At 39.2% G+C, this 9,206-nt stretch overlaps 1 non-coding gene across 1 annotated transcript; it reads right to left on the bottom strand.

The window, feature by feature from the left end:
* Nucleotides 1–8,478: 8,478 nt before the first annotated feature.
* Nucleotides 8,479–8,585, bottom strand: LOC133295439 (small nucleolar RNA R71). Its single transcript, XR_009749338.1, has one exon. It is a non-coding gene; the product is annotated as a small nucleolar RNA R71 (small nucleolar RNA).
* Nucleotides 8,586–9,206: the final 621 nt, after the last annotated feature.

Genomic DNA, 9,206 nt, shown 5'->3' with positions numbered 1-9,206 from the left:
ATCCATGTATAACTCACTAATTACCAGAAAGAAGAGAAAAATCTACCTATGAAAGTCAAAAACTAAAAGAAAGAAAGGAAAAGAAAAATAAAAATGCAAATAACAGAAAGAAAAGAAAAAGAGGGAAGAGAACTCCCTGAACTCCCTAAGGAGAGTAAACAGCATCAAGTAGCTTGATTTCTTCCTCACTGGTTTAACACTTTCTTCAAGCAAAATGCGGTGCATACACATGGAAAGGCTGATTTCCACATTATCTGCTAAAGTCCGTCCAATTGTCTTCTTACTTTCTTTCAGCAATGTCAAAAGCTTTTCCTCCTGCTCAGGTAGAAGGTTCTTGACCACTATCATATGTAAATGTTCATTTTCCTCCAGATATGAATACTTCAGATGGTCAGGCAGAACCTTTAGTTCCAACTTAGGTGGCTGCTCAGTGGATGGGAGAAGTCTAGCGGGTGCAGGTTCTACACAAAACACATTAACATCTATGCCTGCAATCAAATTCTCAGAAAAAGAATCATCAATAATTTCAACAGGCAATTCAGAATTCAACTTCAATGCAGAACCACTGTGCAAATCATCATTCAATGCATGATTAACATTAGAACAGCACACCGCTATCTCAGCACAAACAGTACAATTACTATTATCGGTACAACCACATGACAGATCAGAATCAAGGAATGATGATAATTCTGGAAATTCAGCAGTTAAGCCAGCAGATATTTCATCAATTACATCCATATAGAAAACCGAATGCTCTTCCCTAGGAAATTTCATGGCATCAAAGATATTAAAATTTACAATGCTATCACCAAATTCCATTGAAAGAGTACCAGCATGCACATCTATCTTAGTCCTAGCAGTTTTCATGAAAGGTCTACCAAATATAATTGTACTACTAGGAATCTCACCCTCCATCCCTAAGACATAGAAATCAAAAGGAAAAATCAGATTGTTCACCCTAACTAATATATCTTCAACTACATCAGAAGGATGAACACTACTCCTGTTGGCTAACTGAACAACAATACCAGTAGCACGCAAGGGACCAAGACCAAGAGACTTATACACAGATTCAGGAATAACATTAATGGATGCTCCTAAGTCTGACATACAATCATGAAAAACAGAATTTCCAATAATGCAAGGGATAGTAAAGAATGTCAGAATCGTGATTGATTGTCAATTGAATCAGAATCCTTATTTCCAATTGACGACCCTTTCTAAGCGATTGCTTAGCATTTGATCAAATACGGTGCTTCTACTCATACAATCGCAGAGTATCAGCCCGTTTGATTTAAGCTCATAGGGTCAATCAATCTAATCATCAAATCTGATGATTAATCCCTTTCCATAATCGCAATCGCGCACCTCAGATTGAATATCCACGATCGCACGATATCAATCTGAGTTGGGAAGGGAAACGAAATTGATTTACAATAAAGCGCAGACCCTCAAGACTAATCCATGGAATCCGTTACCCTTAGGTTGATTAAAAACTTCTTAGCCTCGCATGGCTAAGGTAAACAAGATTAAAATAAAACAAAAAGAAGAAGAAGAAAAAGATGAAGAACGCTTTAGAGAAAGTGCTTTGATCCCAGAATTTGAAAATTACAGAATTCGTAAAATGTTTCCTACTCTGCCGTCATATACCCCTACCCAAAGCGGGTTAGGGTTCAGTTCTGATCGGCCCATCTGTCTAAAATACGAAATAAAAAAAAAAAGATAAAATAAAACTAAAACTCGGCAAAACGCGTCCGACTTGGCGTAAGAAATCGACCAGCTTCCATTCAGAATTGGGCTTCGAACGCTTCATAAGAATTGGAGCCCTTTGTTTTATCTGAAAAACCAAACAAGAACGGAGTCAATCCAATAACTGTGGACCGAGATATGGCCATAATACAGAAGTAACGTAAAGCTGAAAAATTATGATGAAAATAAATTAAACCCAATCAAAAACTAAAAATGTAAATTAACTCAAAACATCATTATTTTATTCAAATAATTCCAATATTATAAATAACCGTTGATCTTTGAGATTGGATTTTTATTTTTATTTTTTATCTTATCTTGTTCTATCTTGTTCTGTGTTTTGCAGGTGCTACTAACTACTTTTTCTGAGTTTTATGCAAGGTAGATCTGCTCCTAAAGACTTTGTGATTGATCCTGAAATTGCAAGGACTGAGAAGAGACTGAGGAAAGTTTCCAAGAAGATAATTTGGGAAGAATTCAAGAGCGTACCTGTACAACCAATACAAGAAATGGTAGAAAACAACAATGCTGGTGGCAGAGGCCACAATGCAAATAACCCACCTCCAAGATTGTTGGACACCATTCTGACTCCGATGTTCAATAGGCCAAATTCAGGTATACTCAGGCCGACGGTGGAGGCAAAAAATTTTGAGCTGAAGCCATCTCTAATTACTTTGATGGAGAGGGCTCAATTTTCTGGTGCTGAGGATGAATACCCTCATGAGTTCATAGATCGATTTCTGATGATCTATGATACAACTAAGCACAATGGAGTGTCTGCTGATGCTATCTGGCTTCAATTATTCCCTTTTGCTGTTAAGGGAAGGGCTCTCAGATGGATAGAAAGGCAGCCAACCAATAGTATCATGACATGGGAAGACTTGTCAACAAAGTTCTTCGCCGAGTTTTTCTCTATGGAGAAATACAACCAGCTGGTGAATGAGATCACTAACTTCCGCCAGCTTGAAGGAGAATCATTGTGTGCAACCTGGAATAGATTCCAGGAACTTATCAGAAAGTGTCCACACTACGAGGGAGACGATGATAGAAAGGTGGTGATCTTCTTTAATGGCATCTCTCTTGAAACAAGGTTGGTGATTAATAGTGCAGCTGGAGGTTCTATTCGGCAAAGTACATCTGAAGAAGCTCTTGACTTGATAAAGAAACTGGCCAGAAATGAGAATGAGAGCATACCAGCTTAAATAAAAAGAGGAGTGATAAAGCTGGAGAGCAATGATGCTATGCTTGCTGAACAAAAGCAGTTGTCCAAAAAGTTTGGCAGCTTGAATGAAAAGTTTGAGAAACTGCAAGTATCCAAGGTTCAATCAACTCCTGTGGTTTGTGAATATTGTAAGGAAGCTCATGAGTCTAATGAGTGCCCTACTCTAATGGGTGATAATCTACATCAGTTGCAAGTGAATGGGGTTTGATATGAACAGAAGCCCCAACAAAAGTTTTCAAGAAATCAGAATTTTGCTTCTGGGAGTAATTTTCAGAGGAGAGTTCAAAGAGGTGGTCTTGACTATATTTCCAACAACTATCTGCAACCTCCTCCTATTCCACAAAAGGAGCCTTCTGAGCTAGAGAAAGCTATGATACAGCTTTCTAAGAGAACGAATGACCACATTCTGACAACAAATGCTTTTATCAATGAAGCTAGAGCACACAACAAGAATCAGGATGCTTCTATCAAGAACCTAGAGGTCCAAATTGGTCAATTGTCCAAGCAAGTTTCTGAGCGACTTCTAGGAACATTTCCTAGTGACACGATTGTGAATCCCAAGGAGTATTGCAAGGCTATAATGACCAAGAGTGGTAAAGTGCTTCCATCTCCTGAGGTTAAGGAGAAGCTTGATGAGGTTGGTGAGCCTGAAGAAAAAAGTGAAAAACCTGCTGAAGTGGTAAAGCCAGTTGAAAAAGAAAAAGGAAAAGAGAAAGAACAGGATGTGATTGTTACGAAGAAGCATGAGATGAGTGCTGGTTATGTGAGAGCCATGGCACCTTATCCTGCAAGATTCAAGCAAGATGCTCAGAAGCATCAATATGCCAGGTTTCTTGACATTTTCAAAAAGCTGCACGTTAATATGCCTTTTGTTGAGGCTCTGGCTAATATGCCCAATTATGCCAAGTTTATGAAAGACCTCTTATCAAGGAAACACAAGTTGCAAGAATGCCAGACAGTGACACTCACTGAGGAGTGTAGTGCAATAATACAGAAGAAGTTTCCTCCTAAGCGTCATGATCCAGGGAGCTTCAATATTCCGATTGCTATTGGTAAAACTAATGTTGGCAAAGCTTTGTGTGATCTAGGGGCGAGTATAAATTTGATGCCCTTGTCTGTGGGTAAATCTTTGGGAATATCTGAGCTCAAGCCTACTTTAGTGTCCTTGCAACTTGCTGACAAATCTTTAAGGAAACCCACTGGTATAATTGAAGATGTACTTGTGAAAGTAGACAAGTTCATTTTTCTAGCAGATTTTGTGGTGTTGGATATGGAAGAGGGAACTGAAATGCCTTTTTTGTTAGGAAGACCTTTCTTGCCTACTTCTCGTGCTATGATTGATGTTGAACAAGGGAAGCTCGAGTTAAGGATGAATGCTGAGACCATCACCATAAATGCCTTTTTTGTTCCTTTTGAGGAAGAAAAAAATGTTGTTTTTGAAGTTCTTGAAAAGAAAGATTCTGACAAAGAAGATAGTGCCCCAAAAGTAGAGTTAAAGGAGCTGCCTGAAACTCTTAAATATATATTCTTGGGTGAGAAGGAAACTTATCCCGTTATCATTAATAAATGGTTGTCATCTGAGCAGGAAAGGAGGTTGATCGAAGTGTTGAAGGAAGATAAGACTGCCATAGGGTGGTCCATTTCTGATTTGAAGGGTATAAGTCCTTCTTTTTGTACTCACAAAATTCTCATGGAAGATGATGTCAAACCTGTGAGGCAACCTCAAAGGAGTCTTAATCCTATAATGAAGGAGGTGGTGAGAAAAGAAGTGGTGAAACTTCTTAATGCTGGCATGATTTACCCAATTTCAGATACTGCTTGGGTGAGTCCAGTGCAAACTGTTCCGAAGAAAGGATGCGTCACTGTAGTCCACAATGATAAAAATGAACTAATTCCCACCAGAACTATTACTGGTTGGAGGATGTGTGTGGATTACCGGAGGTTGAATGCCGCCACAAGGAAAGACCATTTTCCATTTCCTTTAGTGGACCAGATGTTAGAGAGATTGGCTGGGCACACTTATTACTGTTTCCTGGACGGATACTCTGGGTACAATCAAATTCCAGTGGCACCAGAGGACCAGGAGAAAACAACCTTCACTTGCCCATTTGGAGTATGTGCATATAGACGGATGCCATTTGGTCTATGCAATGCACCTGCTATGTTTCAGAGGTGCATGCTCTCCATATTTTCTGACATGGTAGAGAAAACTCTTGAGGTATTTATGGATGACTTTTCTGTTTTTGGCTCTTGTTTTGATTTATGTTTGCATAATTTAACTAAGGTTTTAAAAAGGTGCCAAGAAACTAATCTTGTACATAACTGGGAGAAATGTCATTTCATGGTACAAGAGGGGATTGTGTTAGGCCATAAGATATCTGGGAATGGGATTGAGGTTGATGAAGCAAAACTCCTGTTGATTGAAAAACTTCCTCATCCTGTTAATGTGACTAGTGTTAGAAGTTTTCTAGGACATGCTGGATTTTATAGGAGATTTATCAAAGACTTCTCTAAGATACCTAAACCATTAAGCTAACTCTTAGTTAAGGATTCTAAATTTAACTTTGATGATGCATGTCTAAAATCTTTTAATTTGTTGAAAGAAAAGCTCACTACAGCTCCCATCCTTGTAGCTCCTGATTGGAGTTTACCTTTTGAGCTTATGTGTGATGCTAGTGCTTATGCCATTGGTGCAGTCCTTAGCCAACGTAAGAGTAACTTGTTACATGTCATATACTATACTAGCAAAATTTTAAATGAGGCACAAGTAATTTATGCCACAACTGAAAAAGAAATGCTAGCATTAGTATATGCACTGGACAAATTTAGGTCTTATTTGTTGGGGTCCAAGGTAATTGTTTTTACTGACCACTCTGCTATCAAGTATTTGATGACTAAGCAGGATGCTAAGCCTCGTTTGCTAAGATGGATGCTCTTGTTTCAAGATTTCGACTTGGAGATCAGAGACAAGTCTGGTGTAGAAAACAAGGTGGCAGATCATTTGTCAAGAATTCAGGAGAGGGAATTGCAAGATGGCTCTTAAAAAGAAATAAATGACACATTTCCTGATAAGAGAGTGATGGCTATTTTTGTGCCTCCTTGGTTTGCGGACATTGATGGGATGTAAATTCGTTCCCATCTAAGCCCATTTTGATGGCAAAATACCACACGTTCCCTTATCTGATGAGTAACTTCGGTATGAAAATCACTTGTTTTACACATTTATGACAAAAACACAGTGGAGGAACGAATGGTAACGTATTCCTTTAAAATATATTAAAAGGGGAACAGACTGAGACACATTTAATGCACCTGCTCCACTCATTTAATGCCTCTGTACACTTTGCAAGTGACGTAAGGTTAAAGTCTTCTAAAAGCAGAGGCGGTGGACCAACTGAGCAGCTGGAAACGTGAAGAGTAGAGAATCAAGAGTTCTCATTGGCTGAAAAGGAAAGCAAAGCATGGGAAGGACTGCAAACAACGGCTAATCATCACCAAATCATGTTCCATTCAGCAATTTGCGCAATCTTCACGCTCTCTCAGTGAAGCAACTAGCACCAAAGGATTTACAACATTGCCACTCCTCTTCCATCTATAAATAGGACCACCCCCACACAAAAACACCATCGAATCCTGGAGGGTTTGAAGTCTGAAAGGAAGAGATCACCTAGTAGTAGTAGTTAGTAACTTAGTTTTATTTTAAGTTGTAACTATAGTTAAGTGACAACCCATCTCTGTTCTCTGTATGAACCCTTAAGACTCCTCACGAGCATCAACCCATCTTTCTCCATTTTCTGGTTCTTTTGTAAACTGTCTTTTCAATTAATATAAGTACTTTTCTCTTCGTTCCATTCGTTATCTCTTAATTGAATATCGGGTCTATGGGATTTCAGTTGGGAATAATTTTGTTTAAACTATTAGCCATGAGCTGAACTATCTGTGGAACGGGTGAACTGTGAAAGAACTGTTTTCAAAACTATTGACTGAAGCTTTTTGTATTTCTTTGGCTAAGTAAGCTATATTCATTGTGTACCAATGGAAATTGGGCACATACTGAGAAAGGAACTTCCATAAGGAAGGGATTTCAGACAGCTTAGCCATTGGGGGAAGGTAGTGTTATGGCAAAAACACTACTGGTCACCTTAGGAATAAGGGGCCAACTCGTCCATTTTAAGGTTCTGTTCTAAGTACCTGTTGGAGTCAAGGGAGCCATAGGAATATGGAAACTTGTGAGCCATCTAGTCCATGAGCTGAGGAATCAGAGTTGGCAGACAAGAAACTGGGACAAAGCCAAAATGTGCTAAGTCTTGAGCAGAGAAAACAACCCCTTTAAGAGTGGAGCAGTAAATTCGTTCCTTCTGTTAAACTGTTTTAGCCACCACCCTGTTGTCTCTTGATTATAGTTATTTCTATTTTAGTAGTTTTTACTTTATTTAATCTTGCACTTATAAAAATCCAATGATTATTATCTCACCTTCTTCTAAACAGGAAGGATCACATACATAACGCAGCGAGCAATTGTTTGTCACCAGATTAAACCTACTGTTCCTGAGGAACGTTGTCAAGACAGTAGGGAACGTTTGACCAGACAGTTCATTTACTAACTTTTCTTCTCATCTTCATTCTTTATAAAATAGTATAAGACAATAATTAGAACTCTATCCTCGTGGGAACAATAATTTGGGCACTAATACTCCTTTTATTACTTGATGCGTGCACTTGCGCACTTGGGTTGGAACTAAGGGAACAAATCTGTGTTCTGCAAGAACAGAGGAACGTCCCCTATCAGAACTTATATTTTTCCACCATCAGCAAACCACCCAACATGTTTTTGGCGCCGTTACCGGGGAGAAACACTAAATCTTGTTCTTATTTACTGTTTTTAGTACATACTCTGTATATCTAACTTTACCTCTTATTTTTCTTTTTACTTGTTACTTAAACTGCTGTGCATACATACTCTGTGTTTATGGTTTATGAGTGAAGAGTTTGAAACAAACTCTGATCACTCCATTGAAGTACCTGAATTTCTCTTCGACCCTGAACCAGAACGTACACTTCATAGAAGAAGAAGAAACCTCAGGGAAGAAATCCTTGAAAACATGGCTGATCATAATAATAATGAAGAGGTTCTTCCTGAACAAAACTTCAGAACTTTGGCTGCTCCTTTCTGGAACAGACCAGACAGGGGAGTAATCCTCCCTCCTGTAGCACCAAATTTTGAATTGAAACCTATCATGTTTCACATGATTAGGGAAGCAGGGGTCTTCAATGGACTCCCTGCAGAAGATCCTTACACACACCTCACAACATTCCAAGATATCTGTGATAATTTTAAAGCTGAGGGTGAGACAGAGGAAAGCATGAGAATGAGGTTGTTCCCTCACTCCTTGGGCTTAAAGGAAAAAACATGGATGAAAACTCTCACCCCTGGGTAAATCCACACATGGGAGGAGCTCTCTAACAAGTTCATAGAGAGGTTTCTCCCAATGTCTCGACAAGCTGATGTTAGGCAAGAAATCTCTAACTTCAGAATGTTTTATGGAGAAAATCTCTATGAAGCATGGGAGAGATATAAGGACATCATCAGGAAATGTCCAAACCATGGGGTAGAGAGTTGGGGAGTGTTACAATCTTTCTATAAGGGACTTGACCATACTTCTCAATCTCACTTAAATTTTGTTGCAGGAGGATATTTCCAGGAACACTTGAATCCAGGTAAGAAATCATAGAAGGAACTGCTAAAAGATTTCTCCAATGGCCAATAGACAGAGTGAGCCCAGTAAGGAAGCCAGGCATGCTAGAACTGGATAAACAAACCACCATGGAAGCCCAGCTAGCATCACTCATGAATGAAGTGAAGAACCTAAAAGCTGACCAATCAGCACCAAGGATGGAAGTCTTACAACTCACAGCAGCTGAGACAGAACCATGCTCAGCCTGAGGTGACCTTCATGACTCAACAGACTGCCCATCCACTGCATTGGTATGTTATGCAGAAAATTTTGGCAACAGGAACTTCACCAGAGACAATCAACAAGTGGAACGCAATATAAATTCAAGCCCTGGAGGAACTATCATTAAGGATCAGAACCACAACACCCAATGGAGGCCACCCATGAACCAAAGACCATTCAACAATCAGCAGCAGTATCAGCAAGGCAGCAACAGTGGAACGTTTGAACAAAAGAGAAACAACTACGTTCTGTTCCACAGAGAGAACCAACGCATC

Source organism: Gastrolobium bilobum, unplaced genomic scaffold (genome assembly GCF_033153095.1).
Source record: "Gastrolobium bilobum isolate Gb01-03AN ecotype WA unplaced genomic scaffold, APGP_CSIRO_Gbil_v1 utg25322, whole genome shotgun sequence".
NCBI classification, from domain to species: Eukaryota; Viridiplantae; Streptophyta; class Magnoliopsida; order Fabales; family Fabaceae; genus Gastrolobium; species Gastrolobium bilobum.
The sequence above is the reverse complement of the archived record's forward strand: the minus strand, read 5'-3'. Positions and strand labels throughout refer to the sequence as shown.